Below are 19,930 nucleotides of genomic sequence, written 5' to 3'. Positions count from 1 at the left end.
GCCTGAGGTAGACGCTTAATGGACTGAGCCACTTAGGCGCCCTATTTTTAAATTTTTTTAAGTTTGATTTTTATTTTTAAAGATTCTGCATATAAGTGAGATCTTACAGTCTTTGTCTTAATCTGTCTTATTTCCCATATCATATTGCCCTTAAGGTCTACCCATGATGTCACATATAGCAGGATTCCCTCATTTTTATGGCTAAGTCATATTCTATCGTATATATATGTCAAGCTTCTTTGTCCATTCATCCATTGATGGACACTTAGGTTGTTTCCATGTCTTGGCTATTGCAAACAATGCTATGATGAACATAGGGGTACAGATATCCTTTTGAGTTAGTGTTTTTGTTTCCTTTGGATATATTCCCAGAAGTTGAATTGCTGGATAATATGGTATTTCTATTTTTAATTTTTTGAGGGTCCTCCATACTGTTTTCCATAGTGGTTGTACCAGTTTACAATCTCACCAACAGTGCACAAGGGTTCCCCTTTGTCTGCATCCTTGCCAGTATTTGTTATCTCTTGTCTTTTTGATGATGGCTATTCTAACAAGCTTGAGGTGATATCTATTTGCGGTTTTTATTTGCATTTTCTTAATGACTAGTGATGTTGAACATCTCTTCAGGTACCTTTTGGCCTTTCATATATCTTCTTTGGAAAAAGGTCTATTCAGATTTTTTGTCTATTTTTAATTGGATATTATTATTATTATTATGGCTATTGAGTTGTATGAGTTCTTTATATATTTTTGGATATTAACCCCTTATCAGATATATGGTTTGCAAATGTTTTTTTCCCATTCTGTGTGTTGTCTTTTCATTTTGTTGGTTGTATTTTTGCTGTGAAAGAGCTTTATAGTTTGATGTATTTCTACTTGTTAATTTTTTATTTTGTTGCTAGTGCTTTAGGTGTCATATCTGAAAAATTATTGCCAAGACCCATGTACAGGAGCTTTTTTCCTAATTTTTTTCTATGAGTTACATAGCTTCAGGTCTTGTTTTTAAGTTTTAAATCCATTTCAAGTTAATTTTTGTGAATGGTATAAGATAGGGGTCTAGTTTCATTCTTTTACATGTGAATATCAATTTTTTTATCTTTTACATGTGAATGTAAAATGAATCATCTTTTACATGTGAATATCAAAAAGTATTTATTGAAGAGACTTTCTTTTCTCCAGTGAGAGGCTGTCCTTGGGGCAACTACCACACTTTTTCCACTGGAATGACAATTCCTCTCCTTTATTTAAGTTTTAAAATATGACTATAGTAAAGTCATTAGAAAATAATAAAGGGCTAGGTAAGTTCCTCTAAAGCCACTTTAAATTTAGGCAAATAATAGAGAATGCTCTTAATAACAAGTTTGAACATTCAAGTGTGGAAGTCTTCCTCTAGACAGAGGATGATGAGTCTAGAAATTAACATTATGTTTAGATACTCCCACAGAGTGCAATGAGCAGTGATCCAAGAAAGACATGCCTGTGCTATGTCCTTTACATGCGTCACCTGGCATTTGGTGCTCAAGGGATGTAAGTCCCTTTCCCTTTTGCGTTTTACAAAATACTTCCACACATCTCATTTCATTTTTCTACATATTAAAAAGAAAATCCCAAGGAATAAACCGTTATTCTTATTGTACTGATATATAAGAATCTTTATGTGTTGAGGCTGAGAATAACTTGATAATTCTGCAGTTCGGTCTCTCTAAACTGAATGTTCCAGATTTATTAGATTGATCATGTAGGAATTGATCATGCGTCCCTCTGACCACTTAGCTGTGATAATGACAGAAAGTCTGATAGGACAGTTCTTCTTGTTTACAGCCCGAACTGAGCATGGTTCCCACTTAAGTGAAGACCCAAGACACTTTCTGTGTAACAACACTGAACTTCCCTTGTGCAGTGGCTGAGGACACTACTGTTAGTCCCTTTATCCCTAGGGTTGAATGCGTAACATTTTGTAGTGCAAAAATATACCAGTTGTTTAATTCGACAGAGTTCTCAAAGAAAGTCTTATAGAAAGTCTCAGATATGAGGTAGAGAAGGCGGAGTTTCTAGAACTGAGCATTTGTGTAAGTTAAAAACAGCTTTGAAAGTGTATCAGACATGAAGAAAAGCAAAGCATGGTGTGATCACGTCACACATAGGAGACCTGCATGCAAACAGCATAAAGGAAAATAGAAGATGAGGTTAACTAGATATTTAAAGTTCAGATGGATAGAAGATACTGACCAGGAAAATTATAAATTTTGACTGTAATGTATTTAAGAAACATTTGACTATTAAGAAGGAAAGAAATTATTTACAAGTAAAGCCATATACTTAAAACATGTTCTTATGCCTTTATTTCATGCACCTTCATTCTGTGAAGAGAAAAGGGAAGGAAAGCACAATGACTGAGTAACTCAGGAGAACCACAGACCTCATGTTCTCTAAAGGAGAGTAGGAAGAGTAACTCTCAGAACAGAATGGATGATTGGGGTGCCTGGCTGGCTCAGTTGTTAGAGCATGCGACTCTCAATCTCAGGATTGTGAAACCCCACCTGGGGTGTAGAAAAAAAAATCTTTTGAGGAAAAAAAAAAAGAACAGGGGCGCCTGGGTGGCTCAGTCAGTTAAGTGTCTGCCTTCGGCTTGGGCATGATTCCAGGGTCCTGGGATTGAGCCCCACATTAGGCTTCCTGCTCTGCAGGGATCCTGCTTCTCCCTTTCCCTCTCCCGGCTGCTCTCCCTGCTTGTGCTCTCTCTCTGTCTCTCTGTCAAATAAATAAATAAAATCTTTTAAAGAAAGAAAGAAAAAGAACAGTATGGGTGAATTCTCTCAACTAGTGTCTGACACTGGGAAAGAGAATTCCCTTACTACACAGAATTCAGACCCTTAAAAATCAGAATCCTGTATATCATGAGATAGTTAAATTAAGCCTCCTAGTCTCTTTTATATAATCACCTAGAAAAAATAGAATGGCATTCTAAGTAAGCTAGAATACATGCAAAAAAAGTTTAAGTAGATCTTCATTGGATCCAATATCTATATATATAGGATATATAGATATCCTAATATCTATATTCTATTAATTCATTCAATCAATATGTATAAATTCCCTGCTATGTGCCAGGCACTGAGGATACAGTGTTTATAAGATGGATATGATCCCTGACCTCATGGAACTTGTAGTCTCCTTGGGAAAATAGGCATTACGTAAACAATGCATTCATTTTTACCTCTATAACTTTGTAAAAAATGAACAGATATCTTTTGAGGTTTTAGGCTAGGTGTAGAAGATACCAAAATCACCATCTTTAAGAAAGTGAAAGTTGAATCTACTCAGTGGGAATGCATTACATTGGTAAAACTTTGCTAATTGTTACTTTCAGTGCCCAGTAATGCTGGACATTTCCATTACCTCATAACATGATTCAACTCAAATCCTCTTTCTGTTCAAAACCCCATCTCAATCCACTTGCACCTGTTATAGAATACTATCACTTATTACCACTGAAAGCTAATCGAAAGGGCCTGTGGATTCTTCCACCGAACAGAATTTCTCTGCCATATTGAACCTCAGCTGACATGAAACAGGCCTATTTGTTTCTGTTCCAGAAAGCAGAAAGCTGCATTTTCTTTTATCTGAGGGTTTATCTGAAAAGCCTGTTTCAGAAAATGGCACAGTGAAGAACTGAACATTAAGACCCTGGTCCAATAGTTTCATGTCTAGGACATATGCTAATGTGTTAACAAGAGTTTTGGATTGTAAGAAATGAATTACCTCACATTTATAGTTTAGACCTCTTTAAGGCAATATAACTAGAGGCAAAGGTAAGCATACTGCCCTCAAAAAACATCAGAGGAACTATATCTGAGTCATTAGACAAATACAATAAGAACTTATATCTCTTATATCTCTGAAAAATAGACCAGGAAAGTCTCAGAGCATATAGAGCATTTAGGTTTCTGGTCTCAATTTTGGAGCTACATAGTCATTCATCACATTTATTAGCTGACAATCATCAGTATAAGAAATTCAAATGTCAGCATCGGTAAAGGTTCGACTAAGACTCCAACAATTTGAGATATATGCCTTTATGCAATAATTTTAATAGTGAATAACCTTTTAAAAATTCAGTCTGGGCTTCTCCAACTAAAAGAAGAGAAAAATACAAAAACTCAAATAGCATTTCCTAAAAGATTCCATAGTGTCCCAAATTTGGGAATGTGTATTTAAATAAAATTATAAAAATGTTAGCAACTGTTCCATGGAATGCTTTTTATTTTTTTTTAATTGGTGGACAGAGATATGTATGGTATGCTGGTAAAATGACTTTCTGAAAAACAAAAACCCAACAACTCTGATTTCAAGTCTTTCAAGTTACCAACCTAAAATCACTGAACTTAGAGTTGGAAGAAATGTGCACAATCAGCTCTTATGAGCCTGTGAAAGCTGGCTCCAGCACCCACTGACTGTGATCTGGGGAAAGATAAATATTAATTTATTTTCTGTTAAGGAGCCTAAAGACTACACTTTTTCTTTTTTTTTTTTTTAAAGATTTTATTTATTTATGTGACAGAGAGACAGCCAGCGAGAGAGGGAACACAAGCAGGGGGAGTGGGAGAGGAAGAAGCAGGCTCCCAGCAGAGGAGCCCGATGCGGGACTCGATCCCGGAACAACGGGATCATGCCCTGAGCTGAAGGCAGATGCCCAACGACTGCGCTACCCAGGCGCCCCAAGACTACACTTTTTCTGATGTAGTTCCTAGAAAATCCAGTTTTTGGAATTATACCTATGTTTGGTTTTAATATTTTATCAAACTGGAGATTCCTTTTATAAATCTTTTCTATGCTGCACACTTTGATGTGATTTAGGTTTAAATGTGGCAATCAGTTTTCCCTAATGAGAAATACAAAGATATAAATGTTTGTTAGCAAGACAATGATATTAGAAAGATTTCTAATAAAACTTCAAGTTGCTCAACTTGACAGTAATGTTTCTATTCCATTGGATGAGGTAAATTTATATTTAAATTTTATTTATTTATGCCCACCAGATGGCAGACATTTCACAGCAACCTTACAAATAAGGCACATCTTCATTTCTGCAAGGCTGAGCAATAATCTGTTAAGATGCTAAAGGAAATTAAAAACACTTTGATTAAACAAGAAATGAAGGAGCACATTTGCAACTTGGATTGTACTCTTATTTCCCCCCCCCTCCAGCCCACACCACTTCTTTGGGTTCCAGAGGGCAATGTGTGGACTGCTCTCTTCTGATATTTTCATTATGGAAACATGTGCATTTGAGCATGGTTGAAACAGAACTACACATGTCCTTTCTATGTGGTTTGGGCTTCTTCAAAACAATTGATCAATGTGGAAGCATAAAGACCATCTTGGGCCAAACTGGACAGAGCAGAAGGTCCATTACAGCTCTAGAGCTCCCTGTAGCATCAGCCAAGTCTGTCACTGGGACTGCATCACAGCTCAACTTCTCCCTCTGTCTACTGTTGCTTCCTTCCCTTCCACTGGTGCTAATCCCAAGGCATTCCTCAATAAACATCATACACATTAACTTAGTCTTAGAGTTGACTCCTGGGGGACCCAGCTTACAACAAGGGAACTGTAAATTTAGTAGGGAAGACTAGCTAGTGAGAGTCATATAAACTGTAACCATATAAGGCCAGTCAGTGTCGTTGCCAGAATTTCCATTTGGGCACATTGGGAGCAGCATTCTGTTTTTTTTTTGTTGTTGTTGTTTGTTTTTTGTGTGTGTGTGTGTGTGTGTGTAAGGATATTGGGGTGGGGGAGAGGAACTTACTTTGGGGGCTTCTTTTGAAGTTGCTTGTAAGTACACTATGACTTCATTGTAAATTTATTTGTGGGGCTTGTCTGGGTAGCTGATGGAGATAAAGGAATGAGAATAAAAGACCCCATGTATATGTACACATCCCCCCACTCCCCACTTGTCACTCTTAGGATAACCATCTAAGGTTGGCTGAAAGAGCTGCGGAATTCTCCAGAAAGTCTTATAAAGAACTGAGGCACTTAGCATTGTTGGTGGTGTTTTGTGGCCAAAGATGAGCAGGAGAATAATCATGGGGGCAGAACCAGAAACCTCAAGAGCTGATGGAGGGCCCATGAACCAATAACATTCACTGCTTAAATTAAGATTGTCCTGTAGGAAAATTCACTTGATGATGTTAAGAAGCTTGTTAGAGTATATTTGGGAACCAAGCAAAAAAATTCAGAGCTTCAAAACTCATTGTTTCCCAAATATTAACATAGTTTACTCACTTTGTTTCCTTTAAATTTGTGTTAAGTATCACCTTCTCAAAGAGGTTTGCTTGACCATTCTCTCTACTTAAACTAGCACCTCTTCTGATGGTGGATATTTTCTGTCCTGTGGCCTACAGAACAGAGACATCTAGTGTGCAGGAAGAGAGAGAGAAGAATGGAGACTTGGAAGGTAAGAAGAGACCCCCTCCAGGATTGAGGGCCGGTTTTGATTTCCCATTGGTGGTTGTGGCCCCTTAATCCTGTATCTCTGCTCTTTTTCCCTTTTTTCTCTCTTCATGTAGCTCAGTTGGGTCTCTATCAATTGCCATAAAAGGTTCTTTTTTTTTTTTTAAGATTTTTATTTATTTATTTGACAGAGAGAGAGTGAGAGAGGGAACACAAGGAAGGGGAATGTGAGAGGGAGAAGCAGGCTTCTAGCAGGGAGCCCGATGCAGGGCTCGATCCCAGGACCCTGGGATCATGACCTGAGCCTAAGGCAGATGCTTAATGGTGAGCCACCCAGCCGCCCTGCCATCAAAGGTTCTAACAAACATGTCTTTCTTTAGTAATTTTTAGGTTTTGCCCTTTTCCCTCTAACTATCCCTGAGATTTTTCTGAAAAGCAAAAATGGGGAAACGTGTTCTTTTTTCTGTTATAGAGAAGCAGACATGGCTCAGCAACATAAAGGTATTTCTGATAAAAGGTTGAATGATGTTCAGGAAAGTATCAGTCTAATTTTTCTGTTCCATTTGAGGATACTTATAAAAATGTAATCCGGGGGGCACCTGGGTGGCTCAGTTGGTTAAGCGTCAGACTCTTAATTTTGGCTCAGGTCATGATCTCATGGGTCATGAGATTGAGCCCTGCTTCCGGCTCCAGCCTCAGTGGGGAGTTTGCTTGAAGATTCTCTCCCTCTGGCCCCCAGCTCATGTGCTCTCACTCGCATGCTGTCTCTTTCTCTTTCTCAAATAAATAAATCTTAAAAAACAAACAAACAAACAAAAAAACCATAATCCTGTACTGTTTTCTGTTGTTACAAAACTCTCTGAAAGATATTGATACAAAGGAGTCTTTTAAAGGCGGGTAGACTTGAGGAGACATTGCTATATCCTCTGAAAAGTTCTCTACAACCTGTGACACTCTGCAGATCTAACTGGTTATCTTAAAAATTTGCTTCCCTAGTAAATATCTTAAAAATGACATCTCTACTTTTTAAAAGGTAATTAAATATTTGTGAGGTGTCTTTGTTAAACCAGAAAAAGAGTTTTAGAATGTCTTTTTCTCTTTATTTTAATTTTTTTATTTTTTAAAGATTTTATTTATTTATTTGTCAGAGAGAGAGAGAGAAAGCACAAGCTGTGGGAGCAGCAGGCAGAGCGAGAAGCAGGCTCCCCACTGAGCATGGAGCCTGATGCAGGACTCCATCCCAGGACCCTGGGATCATGACCTGAGCCAAAGGCAGACGCTTAACCGACTGAGCCACACAGACGTCCCAAGAATGTCTTTTCCCTTGGGGTGCCTGGGTGGCTCAGTCGTTAAGCATCTGCCTTTGGCTCAGGGCATGATCCCAGCGTTCTGGGATCGAGCCCCCCATCAGACTCCTCCGCTGGGAGCCTGCTTCTTCCTCTCCCACTCCCCCTGCTTGTGCTACCTCTCTGGCTGGCTGTCTCTCTCTCTGTCATATAAATAAATTAAAAATCTTAAAAAAAAAAAAAAGGATGTCTTTTCCCCTTTATGCACAAATGAATAGCATCTTTGACCCTTGGTTTCCTTATTCAAATAGGTGAGAGCTTTTGTCTCATTAACTGAGACCAGTCAAGGTTGCAACTGCTTCCCAATTCAAACTTATCTTGTTATCGCCCAATTTATTTTCATTAACTGATCTCTAATACTAAGGAAAATATTTTAGTTCCATGGGTCTTTATTTCCTATTATTTCCCAAACAATATTAAAAGACAAGTGTTTTTATATCTGTAGTATAAACTTACTGCTTATCAGGATCCTAGGGGGCTGACTATGAGTGCCACTTGAAGAAAAAATAATTTTATTTTTGCAGTCTCTTAGAAAAGCATAAAACTCTCTGTAAAATCATTTTATCAGGAGAGCAAACTTGTTTTTGGGTGCATCTCCTAATATTATTTATCTTATCTGGTGTACTTGAATGGTGTCTCCTGAATTTTAGAGATCTGCTTGGTTCTAGGATTGTTTGAATACATGGTCCAGGCCTAGGGAACACAAAGTAAGGAAGGGGGCTAAGTTGTTGGTGAACTGGGGCCTTGGATCTTTGGTAAAACTAGGCAAAGGTATCCTTTAAATGAAGGCTGCCTAGCGTTTCTCAAATGTAGGTGTTGTTTTTGTTTTTGCCATGTTTATCCAAAGAATGGATTTTGTCTTCTCCTTTCTTTATTACTCTTGGTCCATACTGGGTCATCTACCTATTACATCTTAATCATGAAATTAAAGCACAAAGCTTTTGTAATATATATGAGGGGAAATCTTGACACACTTATAAAAAGGTAATCTGATTCACAACTAATTTCTTCTTTTGCTTCCAGTCCATATAGAGAACTTTCTTACTTTTCCTGACTTCCTAGGAAGTGCGATTTCTTTCATTCTCTATTTTTCTAGGTTAACTTTTGGGTTCAGAATGAAGTTCATTTGATGGCAGCTTATAATGAGCCTGTATACTTACACACTTTAAGTCTCTTACTCATTGAAGCTTATTCTTTTTTTTTTTTTTTTAAGATTTTATTTATTTATTCAACAGAGATAGAGACAGCCAGTGAGAGAGGGAACACAAGCAGGGGGAGTGGGAGAGGAAGAAGCAGGCTCACAGGGAGGAGCCTGATGCGGGGCTCAATCCCATAACGCCGGGATCACGCCCTGAGCCGAAGGCAGACGCTCAACCACTGTGCCACCCAGGCGCCCCCATTGAAGCTTATTCTTAACCAGTCTCTTTTTCCCAGACATGTAGGCTCTGAACAATAATCTTGATTTTTTTTCTCTTTTTTAAAAAGAATTTCCCAAGGGCACCTGGGTGGCTCAGTCGGTTAAGGTCCAACTCTTGATTTCAGCTCAGGTCATGATCTGAGGGTAGTTAGCTGGAACTCGCTTAGCAGAGAGTCTGACTGAAATTCTCTCCCTCTACCCCCCCCCCCCGCCCACTCACACTTGTGCTCACTCTTTCTCTCTCAAATAAATAAATAAATAAATAAATCTTAAAAAAAAATTCCCATTTCTTGAGAGTTTCAAGGCCACCTATCTAATAGATGAAGAAGCCATAATTCAAAACCAGGCAGTGTCTTTCTAGAGCCTAGAGTGTTAGTCACTTTAGTACCTCTTCTAAAGAACAGACATGGGATGGGCATGAGGCAGAGGACTGAAGATAGGAGAAAGGTTCCAGCGCAGTTATTCCAAACACCAGTTCAGGGATCCTCTTGAGAATAGATGGGGTAATACAGCAGGCTAGTTTAAAAAAAAAAAAACAAAGGCAGGGTGGGTACAGTTTTTGTTTCATCACTGTCTTGTAGTAAGTATTAATTGTGGAATACTATGAACCTTAATATCAATTCCAAATCTTCTTTATACGTTATTCTTATAGATTTTTGGGTCTACATGAAAACAGAATTCTTTTAACCTTTTTTTTTTTTTTAAGTTCCCAAAGTAGAGCATGCAGATTGGTACCCTCCTCCCCAACTAAGCACATACCCATGAGCAGGCATGTGCACGTGCACACACACACACACACACAGACACAGACACACACAAATCCATTCTTTATATGACATATGCTGTAATTAGCTCTTTAAAAACTACCAAAGTGCAAACATCTCTCATTTTCAGTTCTTTCCCTCCCAGGTCTTCCCAGTGCTTATTTCTCCAGTAATACTCACATACCTGTTCCAGTCATAATTGCTGTGTAAGAAACCACCTCCAACTTAATGGAGTAAAACAACAACAATCATTTTATTATGGTTTCTATGAATCGGTCTCAGAGACTCTCATGGTAGTGACATCAGACACTGACTGAAGTTGTAACAGTATTTGGGGTATTTTAGGGTTACAAAACAAGAGTGTCCAGCTAAAAAGACAGAAACAGCATCACCTTTGATGACTTAGGCTCAGAAGTCATATAGTGTCTTTAATTACAAGCAAGTCACAAGACTGCCAAGATCTGTTATCTCATTGGTTTCTGTCTCTCCTTTGGTAATAAAATCATGATGGAATCATAGGCCGAAAAGGAACCTCAAAAGTCACCTAGTCCAATCCTCCATTTCATGCAAGGGTTAATTACTCTCTGGGAAAAAAAAAAAAACATTTCTGTTATTTACATTGACTTTCTCTTCAAATTTCAATCATTTTTTAAAAATGTGAATTCTAACAAGTTTTACACTTCATTTTAGTTTTACTAATCCTACATGTTTTTGCAAAACTACTAAAAAAAACTCAATACAGTCATAATTACTTTCAAGGAGTTAACAGTTTAAATGAAACAGGATAACGATACACACAGGAAAGGGACAAGCATAGGCCTGTACTATAAATAAGTGCTCAAGGAAAGGACAGTTTAGGGAATAGTCAGAAACCTCTACTTAAAGACCACATGAGGGTGGGGTTCTCATGATGAGATTAGTACTTGTGCTCCTTCTCTCTCTCCTTTTCTCTCTCTCCCTGAACCCCTCAACTCCCCATATGAAGATACAGCAAGAAGGCAACCATCCACAAACTGTAGAATCTACTGGCACCTTAAACTTGGAATTCCTAGCCTCCAGAACTGTGAGAAATAAATGTCTGTTATTTAAGCCACCCAGTCTACAGTAGTTTAGTGGCTTGAATTGACTGACACTAAGGAAATTGAACATTTGGGTTTAGAAATGCATTTTCCCATAGGAAACTTGCTTTAAATAATGATTCATTTCTGAAGTGAGGCCATTAACTGAGTCCATAATGTAGTTGAAATATCAAATATTACAAAATGAAAAGACAGTTATAAAAAACTGTTACAATATTGGTTTTAAATACAACAAGCTTTGTCTATGAAGCAGGAGCCCTGGGTTCAGTCCTCTCTTCTGCTATTCTCTGGCTGTGTGAATCTGACCAAATCATTTTACCTCACTGGCCCTCAATTTCTTCATTTAAAAAATGAAAGTGTAGGAAACGTTGTGGAAAAATTTTATTTAAAAAAAATTCCTTCCCATTCCACACCCACTAAAAGGAACTCAAAGAAGCTAATTAGAGAGGGCAACTTTATCCACACTGAAACTTGGAAATGCCCTAACTTCATACTGCAAACTCTGAAGAACAGTATCCACAAGTTATCAGAGAAGCCAGGCTATGTTACACGGTTCTCTTCCTCTTGCACAAATGTAAACCATGTAGATAAGATTGAGGTACCTCTAACTCTATTCAGTTTAGAGGAGTGAGGGTGGCCTTCAGGAAAAACAGCTGAAAAACAGCTCAAAATGTTCTGAGTCATTACCTTGCTAAGATCTCTAGGAGACAATGGCATATCTAGAAGTTCTATTTAGGATGGATGTGAGGTTGCAGATTGGTTAGAAGGGGAGCCTTAAAGCTGATTTTGCAAAACACTTTATATCAGACTGAGGAAACATCAACGTTCAATATTAAAGAGTTGGGGAAAGGATATCTCTGAAATTATGGGACCAGCAATCCCTAGGTACCTTTCAGCTCTGCCATTGCCAAAAACAATAGGATAGGAGGAGAAAGCCTTCAGTAAAAAAGAAATTTATTTTTTCTTCTTAGAAACTACTTAGAGGGCAGTAGTGGGAAACAATGCTGAAGCCCCAAGCTCAGAGCAGCCATCCTTTGCGTATTGCTTGGTGTCCCTAATGTAACAAGAGGAGTGAGAATTGAGGCCATGGAAACCTAGCATTTAACCCATGTCATGGCTAACTTCTAACGGCTGGACAGGAGAGTTTTGCAGGTTTTGACATGACTCAAAATAATTATTACTGGTACTGGCAAAGAGCAAAGCCAAGTTCCAGCCCTGATGGGATTACCCCTTTGGCAAATAGTATGAGCAACAGCATGACTGTTACTCTCTTTCTGGCTACAGTTGCAGTTGTCATAGATGGAAGTAGACACCACCTTATTTCTGCTCATGAGAACTCTGGACACCCAGTTGAAGAAAAATGTAGAATCAGGAAGGCAGCCCAGCCAGACAATTAACAAATAGTTCCCTGTGAAATATATTTTAGGTGGCAAACAGAGTAGAACCTTAAACAGAAGTGTTGAACACTAGGGGCACCTAGGTGGCTCAGTCAGTTAAGCGTCTGCCTTTGGCTCAGGTCATGATCTTGGGGTCCTGGCATGGAGCCTCTGGAACTGAGCCCTGCATCAGGCTCTCTGCTCAGCAGGGAGCCTGCTTCTCCATCTCCCTCCATGCTGTCTCTCTCATTCTCTCTCAAATAAATAAAAATCTTAAAAAAAAAAAAAAAAGGTTGAGCTCTAAATGGTCTCTACGGCTCCTTCCAACTCTAATATTCTAAGATGCGATGGATAAGAAATCTTTATCTTGAATGTTGGTACTTAGCAAAATATATATTTAAGTGAAAGTGAATGAAGTGGTCAGTAAGGACTTCATGATAATTCTGAGGGGGACTCTAAACAACTTTCAAATATATTAGATTCGAGTTTTCTGTTATCATTGATTTTACCCCCAATATTGAGACTCTACTTCAGAAAGGTCAAGAGCATGATCCTCAAGGTGGTAGGTACATGGAGAGTACTCTTTGAGTTTGTAAATGGAGCAAAGAAAGTGGGAGTGGAATTTTTCTATGAGTGAGCCAAGATTTGGAAGCAAAAGGACCAGTTGAAAATGGTGTGTAGGCCATGACCTGCCCCTTGCCTCCAGGAGGGTCCTCTGCTAAAGCCAAATGTAGATCAAAGTGGCTGCAGAGATGAGAAGTTCTCTTGAGGAGGACTCCGCCATAACCTATTGGTGCTCACACCTTTGATGCCTTGCCCTCCCTGTCCTCTGTGTCCTGGTCCTGGAACCCCACCAGCTCTGCGTGCAGCCTGCTCACCAAGGAGAGCAGAGGAATCCAGAAGGCAAGCTGGCTGAGCAGGCTGAGTGCTCTGACATGTCCATCTTCATGAAGGCCATGACTGAGCCCGGCACCAAGCTGCCCAGTCAAGAATATAACCTGTTCTAGGTGGTCTATAAGAACATCTTCAGGGACTGCAGGTGCCCCCAGAGGATTTTCTCAAATATGGAGCAAAAGATAAACACCTCTGACAAGAAGTTGTGACTGATTAAGAACTATTGGGAGAAAGAGTCTGAACTGAGATTCATCTGTACCACTGTCCTGCAATTGTTGGATAAGTACTTAATAACCAATAAACTAATCTGAAAAGTAAAGTCTTTTATCTGAAAATGGAGTTTACTTCTAGTAACCTTTGTTGCACATGGTGGTGTTTGAAAACAAACTATAGATAATTCTGGAGGAACTTTCCAAAAGGCATTTGATATAAACTATAAAGAGATGCAACCCATACACCCAGTCCACATTGGGCTGGCTCTTAACTTTTCTGTACTCTACTATAAGATCCTTAATAACCCAAAGCTTGCCTGCACACTGGCTAAAACTACTTTTGTTGTTGTTTTATTGTTTTATAGAAGCATAATTAACATACAGTGTTATATTAGTTTCAGCTGTACAATATCATTTTACATTTATATACATTACTCTGTGCTCACCACTATAGGTGCACTTTTAATCCCCTGTATTTCTCTCATCTCCCCACACACTCCCCTCTGGCAACCATCAGATTGTTCTCTGTTTTCAGGAGTCTGTATTTTTTGGTTTTTTGTTTGCCTCTTTTTTCTTTGTTTGTTCATTTGTTTTAGTTCTTAAATTCTACATGAGTGAAATCATGTGGTATTTGTCTTTCTCTGTCTTACTTATTTCACTTAGCATTCTACCCTCTAGGTCCATCATCTATATTGTTGCAAATGGCAAGATCTCATTCTTTTTTTTTTGGCAAAGTAATATTTTACCCCACATCTTCTTTATCCATTCATCTATTGATGGACACTTGTGTTGTTTCCATATCTTGGCCACTATAAGTAATGCTGCAAAGAACATAGGAGTGCATATATCCTTTTGAATTCGTGGGTAAATACCCAGTATTTAGTGGAATTACCGGATAATATGGTAATTCTATTTCTAATTTTTTAAGCCACCTCCAAACTGTTTTCCACAATGGCTATACCAATTTGTATTCCAACCAATAGTGCAGGAGAGTTCCTTTTTCTCATCATCTTTGTCAACACTTGTTTCTTGTCTTCTTAATGCTAGTCATTCTGACAGGTATAAGATAATGATATTGCATTGTGTTTTTGATTTGCATTTCCCTGATGATTAGTGATGTTGAGTATCTTTTCATGTGTCTGTTGGCTATCTCTATGACTTTTTTGGGAAAATATCTATATGAGTCTGCTGCCTTTTTATTTGGATTGTTGTTTTCTTTTTGGTGCTCAGTTGTATAAGTTCTTTATATATTTTGGATATGAACCCTTTCCTGGACCTATCATTTACAAATACCTTCTCCCATTCAGTAGGTTACCTTTTCATTTTGTTGATGGTTTTCTTTGCTGTGCAAAGGCTTTTTAGTTTGATGTAGTCTCAATGGTTTATGTTTGCTTTTGTTTCCCTTGCCAGAGGAGACATATCTAGAAAAAAATGTTTCTATGGCCAATATCGAAGAAATTACTCCCTATGTTTTTTCCTAGAAGTTTTATGGTTTCAGGCCTCACATTTAGGTCTTTAATCCATTTTAAGTTTATTTTCGTGTATGGTATAAGAAACTGGTCCTGTTTTATTCTTTTGCATGTAGCTGTCCAGTTTTTCCAGCACCATTTATTGAAGATTCTTTCTTTTCCCCATTGTATATTCCTGCCTCCTTCATTATAGGTTAATTGACCATATCAGTGTGGATTTATTTCTGAGCTCTCTATTCTGTTCCATTGATCTATGTGTCTATTTTTGTGCCATGCTTAAAACCACTTTTGATGAAGCCATCACAGAACTTAATGCATTGAAAGAAGACTCATACAAAGACAGCACACTTATCATGCAGTAGCTTAGTGACAACCTAACATTATGGACATTGGACAATGCAGAAGAAGAGGGTGAGGTGCAGAAGAGGCAGAAAACTAAATGTATACTAAATGTATACACAATTATCCTTTTTTCCTGCAAGAAACCTTTTTACACATCTCTATTCCTTGGATTTTCTTTTTTTTCTTTATTTTATTATTTTATTAAAGATTTTAATTTTTTTTTTTGAGAGAGAGAGCCCACAAGCCAGGGGGGAGGGGCAGAGGGAGAAGCAGACTCCTTGCTGAGCAGGGAGGCCCATGTGAGACTCGATCCTGGGTCTCTGGGAAAATGACCTGAGCCGAAGCCAGATGCCTAACTAACTGAGCCACACAGGTATTTTTTTAAAAAAGATTTTGTTCATTCACTTGAGAGATGGAGAGAGCACACAAGTGAGGGGAGGGGCAGATGGAGAGGGAGAGAGAGAATCTCAAGCAGACTCCATGCAGAGCATGGAGCCTTATGCTGGGTCATATCGCATGACCCTGAGATCATGACCTGAGCCGAAACCAAGAGTTGGACACTTAACTGACTAAGCCACCCAGGTGCCCCACTCCACTTGGATTTTTTATAGCAAAGAAACCCATTCATGTTTATGGAATCGTCCATTTGATATTTCACAATGGATTATGTTTCTTAGAGTTGGTGTTTTACCGTAGATGTCTCATAAGCCATCTCTTCTTCAGATGTAAATGATATATGTTGAGTATCATGGAGAATAAAGTGGATATTTAAAACTAGAAATAAAGGGGTGAGGGGGATGTAGGACAAAATCCCACTACAATAGGATTATAGGAAAGGTACTGAGTCAGACAGTTCCCCATGCTGGTCAACAGGTGGCATCAGAGTAGCTTGGATGCCAACTAGAACAGAGGGTGGAAATATTCAGGATCAAGGCAGCCTTTGGGTGAATGTGTGGGGAGGCAGTGTGACTTGTTGTCTATATTTAGTTATGTCTTATCTCTCTAAATTGTTTATTGCCTGAAGCTAGGAACATTTCCACATACAGCTAAAAGTTGTACTGAACTTTTCTGTGCTTTATTTTTCTCCCTTTAAAATGAATATAACAGTGATAGCTACCTCATAGGATTATTGTGAGCAATGAAGAGTTAATGCATGCAAATGAACAATGCAGATTGCAGGGTAAGTGTTCAATAAATGTTAGTCAGAATGACTGCACAATGACCTTGAGGCACATAGTAGGCACATGTAATATCAGCAGGTATTAGTGGATGCATAAACGGACAGGAGACATAAGCCTGATAGTTACAAGTCAGAGACTGCCTAGCATTAAAATATATGTAGAACATATTGGTAAGGGAATAATCGTTCACATTGGTAATATGATACTTTACTTTAAAGAGTATATAATCTCAGGGTGCCTGGCTGGCTCAGTTGGTAGAGCATGTGACTGATCTTAGGATTATGTGTTTGAGCCCCATGTTGGGTGTAGAGATTACTTAAAAATAAAATATTTTTTAAAAAAGTATATAATTTCAAGAGTCCATTGAAATGGTATCTCCCGGGGGCACCTGGGTGGCACAGTGGTTGAGCGTCTGCCTTCAGCTCAGGGCGTGATCCTAGTGTTGTGGGATCGAGCCCCATATCAGGCTCTTCCGCTGTGAGCCTGCTTCTTCCTCTCCCACTCCCCCTGCTTGTGTTCCCTCTCTCGCTGGCTGTCTCTATCTCTGTCGAATAAATAAATAAAATCTTTAAAAAAAAAAAAAAAGAAAAAAAGAAATGGTATCTCCCTGAGTATCATGTAGAGTTTATGTATACTTCATTGAATCTTTCCAGAGAGGTGTGGTATCAATATTACAAAGCTAGGCAAACTTATTTTAGTTTATTCCTCAGGTAAGAAGGCCAGTCCCTACAATGTTCAGCTCTATTCTGCTCAGATTAATGAATTCAGTTCTATCATTACCTAGAAGGCTACTCAAAAGAGAGGCTGAAATTAGTCTTCCTGTTCTAAGCTTGATAGTCAGTGGACCAGTTGAGGACTCTAGACTACTTGCTTAGCCATCAAGCTACACTTTCCTTTCCTAAATTTTGACTCTGGGAGTTCAGGTCTTAGAGTGGGGCTTCTACCTAGATGCTTGGTTTTCATGTCAATGTTTCCTGAGAATGTCACTCAGTCCTGGACCCCCAGCTAGGGCCTTGACAACCTACCTATCCATTTCTTACCCTCTTATCCTGATACCCCAAATATGCCACTGTTCCTTCCTTAGATGACCTGAGCCGAATGAGTAAGATGATACTTTTTGGATGCTAGATGAGAGTCTGCTAGATGAGAGTCTGCTTCAAACACCATGGATCCCTCTGGAACAACTATCACTGTCCCTTTGACAAAAACTTCTGTATTCTAGGAGACAGGAATAATCATCACATCCCCTCTTGGATGTGGATCCAAATTAACCCTGCATTCCCCACACCACTTCAGACTCTTATTGGGATTTCTGACAGGGCAACAAAGGCTCGTCAAGCTGCTGAGTTATCCTTCCCTTCCCTTGTCTGTGCCCATTTCTACCTTCCATACTGGCTCAGAAAGCCTCATTCACGGCTGATAGGAAGGGAAGATTGGAATGGAATAAGAGAAAGGTAGATAATGCAAGGAAGAGGAGTGATAAGAATACTTTTAGCTCCAGAAATATAAATGTTATATGTAGGAATGGAAAATAGTGATTCTGAAATTTTAACATAATTTCATAGAGGCAATATGGAAATAAAATGGGATTTAGCTCTGTTTGAGTCCCGCCTCTTCCACTTACAGGTTATATGACTTTGTGCAAGCTTAAGCTCTCTGAGTCTCAGTTTCCCCATGTATAAAATGGGATTATAAAAATGTTTATTTTGCAGGGTTGTGAAGATTAAAGAGATAAGGCAAGGAAAAATGCTCCATTTTGGAATGGTGCTTGTCCTGCCCATGACCAATTCTTAGATTAGAGATTAAAATGTAATACCCTGTGGGCTGACTTGGCTCAAATATAAGTTTTGTTATGGCCTCTGTCAGGGTCCCCAAGCCCATCCCTAGGTTTGATGATTCACTAAAAGGACTAAGCATACAGTCGTACTCAATGGCTATGATTTATCATGGCAAAGGATATGCAGCCAGATCAGCAAAGAAAAAGCACATGGGGTAAAGTCCAGGGTAAACCAGGAATAAGCTTTCAAGGGTCCTTTCCCATGGAGTCACACAAGACGGGCCTGTTTGCCCCAGCAATAAGTTATGACAACACACATGAAATGCTGCCAAGCAAGAAGCTCATTAGAGACTCAGCACCTGAGTTTTTACTGGGGACCGGTCATGTAGGCAGCTTCTGCCAGGCATATACCAAAATTCCAGACTCTCAGAAGGAAAGCAGGTGCTTGGTATAAACCACATTGTTTGTACAAACAGTTCAGGCACAGTGAGTCATTCTTATCAGTTTTGGGAAATGGTGGGAACCCTCCCAAAGTTCAAGTTCCCAAATGCCAGCCAACGGTCAACCTGTAAGTAGGCCTTTCTAAGAATAAGCAGGTCGACCTGCTATGTTATCCATTTTTGCACAGGCACACACAGGGTTTGCCCATGCAGGGTTTTTTTTTCCTTTGCTTTTTAAACTTTCTTCTCCTCCTCCTCCTCCTCCTCCTCCTCCTCCTCCTTCTCCTCCTCTTCTTCCTCTTTTTTAACTTAGTTGCCATCCTTCAAAAATTAAGAAATTTCACTCAGGATTTCTAGATCCTTGTGAAAAGTCAGATATTGTGGCAACGATAGATTCATTTTCCCACAAGGCAACGACTGGCAGTCCCCTTTAAATAAGGCTTTAATTCCCTTAAATTCACCCCCATCTCCATCACTGTCAGTCTTTCCCATATTGAGTGCGGATTGCCGTTTAATGACATGTTTTTGTATTGGCCATAAGCTGCTTGAACCAGGAGTGGCCAATTGACCAGAGTACTAGAGAAAGAAGCAGGCATGTGGAATACCAGTGAGTCATGGTAATTAACAATAATACAAAAGGATCGTGTTTATGAATTTTTGCTGTTGAGGTCCCAAGAAATGCCATGAATCCAGAACTCCTCTCTGACACTATTACAGCGATTACTTATGGGTATTCTTGGATTGATATGACAACACTTTTGTTGCAATGTACTATAAACCCCTTTCAATTAAGTTAACTTGAATTAGTCTTTGTTCCTATCCACCCAAAGATTACTGACTGGAATAGTGAAAACATAAATGAAACATTGTTTTTATTGTCAGTTAGTACTTCATAAATCAACGTTATTGCTGTCATCATCACTGCCAAGAATTGTTGGAATGGACTAAAATATGTCAATAGAAAGGTAAATCTTGTTCAAAGGAAATAGATCCAAAGAATATTCAAGTTGTTCTACATATCAGTGCATCCAATTATTTACTAACTCAACAAATGTTTACCAAACACCTACTGTGTCATAAGGTAATACTATATAACAAGATAAAATTTCATCTTTATATTCCTAGCATCTAGAAAAGTACCAGGCATGAAGTTTGGATTCAATAAATGTTTCCAGAGTTCAAA

General features: G+C 38.8%; 1 pseudogene; it reads left to right on the top strand.

Annotated features, from left to right (window-relative positions):
* The window catches only part of LOC113256052 (14-3-3 protein theta-like), a 43,861-nt pseudogene that overhangs the window by 11,844 nt on the left and 12,087 nt on the right, over positions 1-19,930 (top strand).

The sequence above is a fragment of the Ursus arctos genome, unplaced genomic scaffold, assembly GCF_023065955.2.
Source record: "Ursus arctos isolate Adak ecotype North America unplaced genomic scaffold, UrsArc2.0 scaffold_21, whole genome shotgun sequence".
Lineage (NCBI taxonomy): Eukaryota > Metazoa > Chordata > Mammalia > Carnivora > Ursidae > Ursus > Ursus arctos.
The sequence above is the reverse complement of the archived record's forward strand: the minus strand, read 5'-3'. Positions and strand labels throughout refer to the sequence as shown.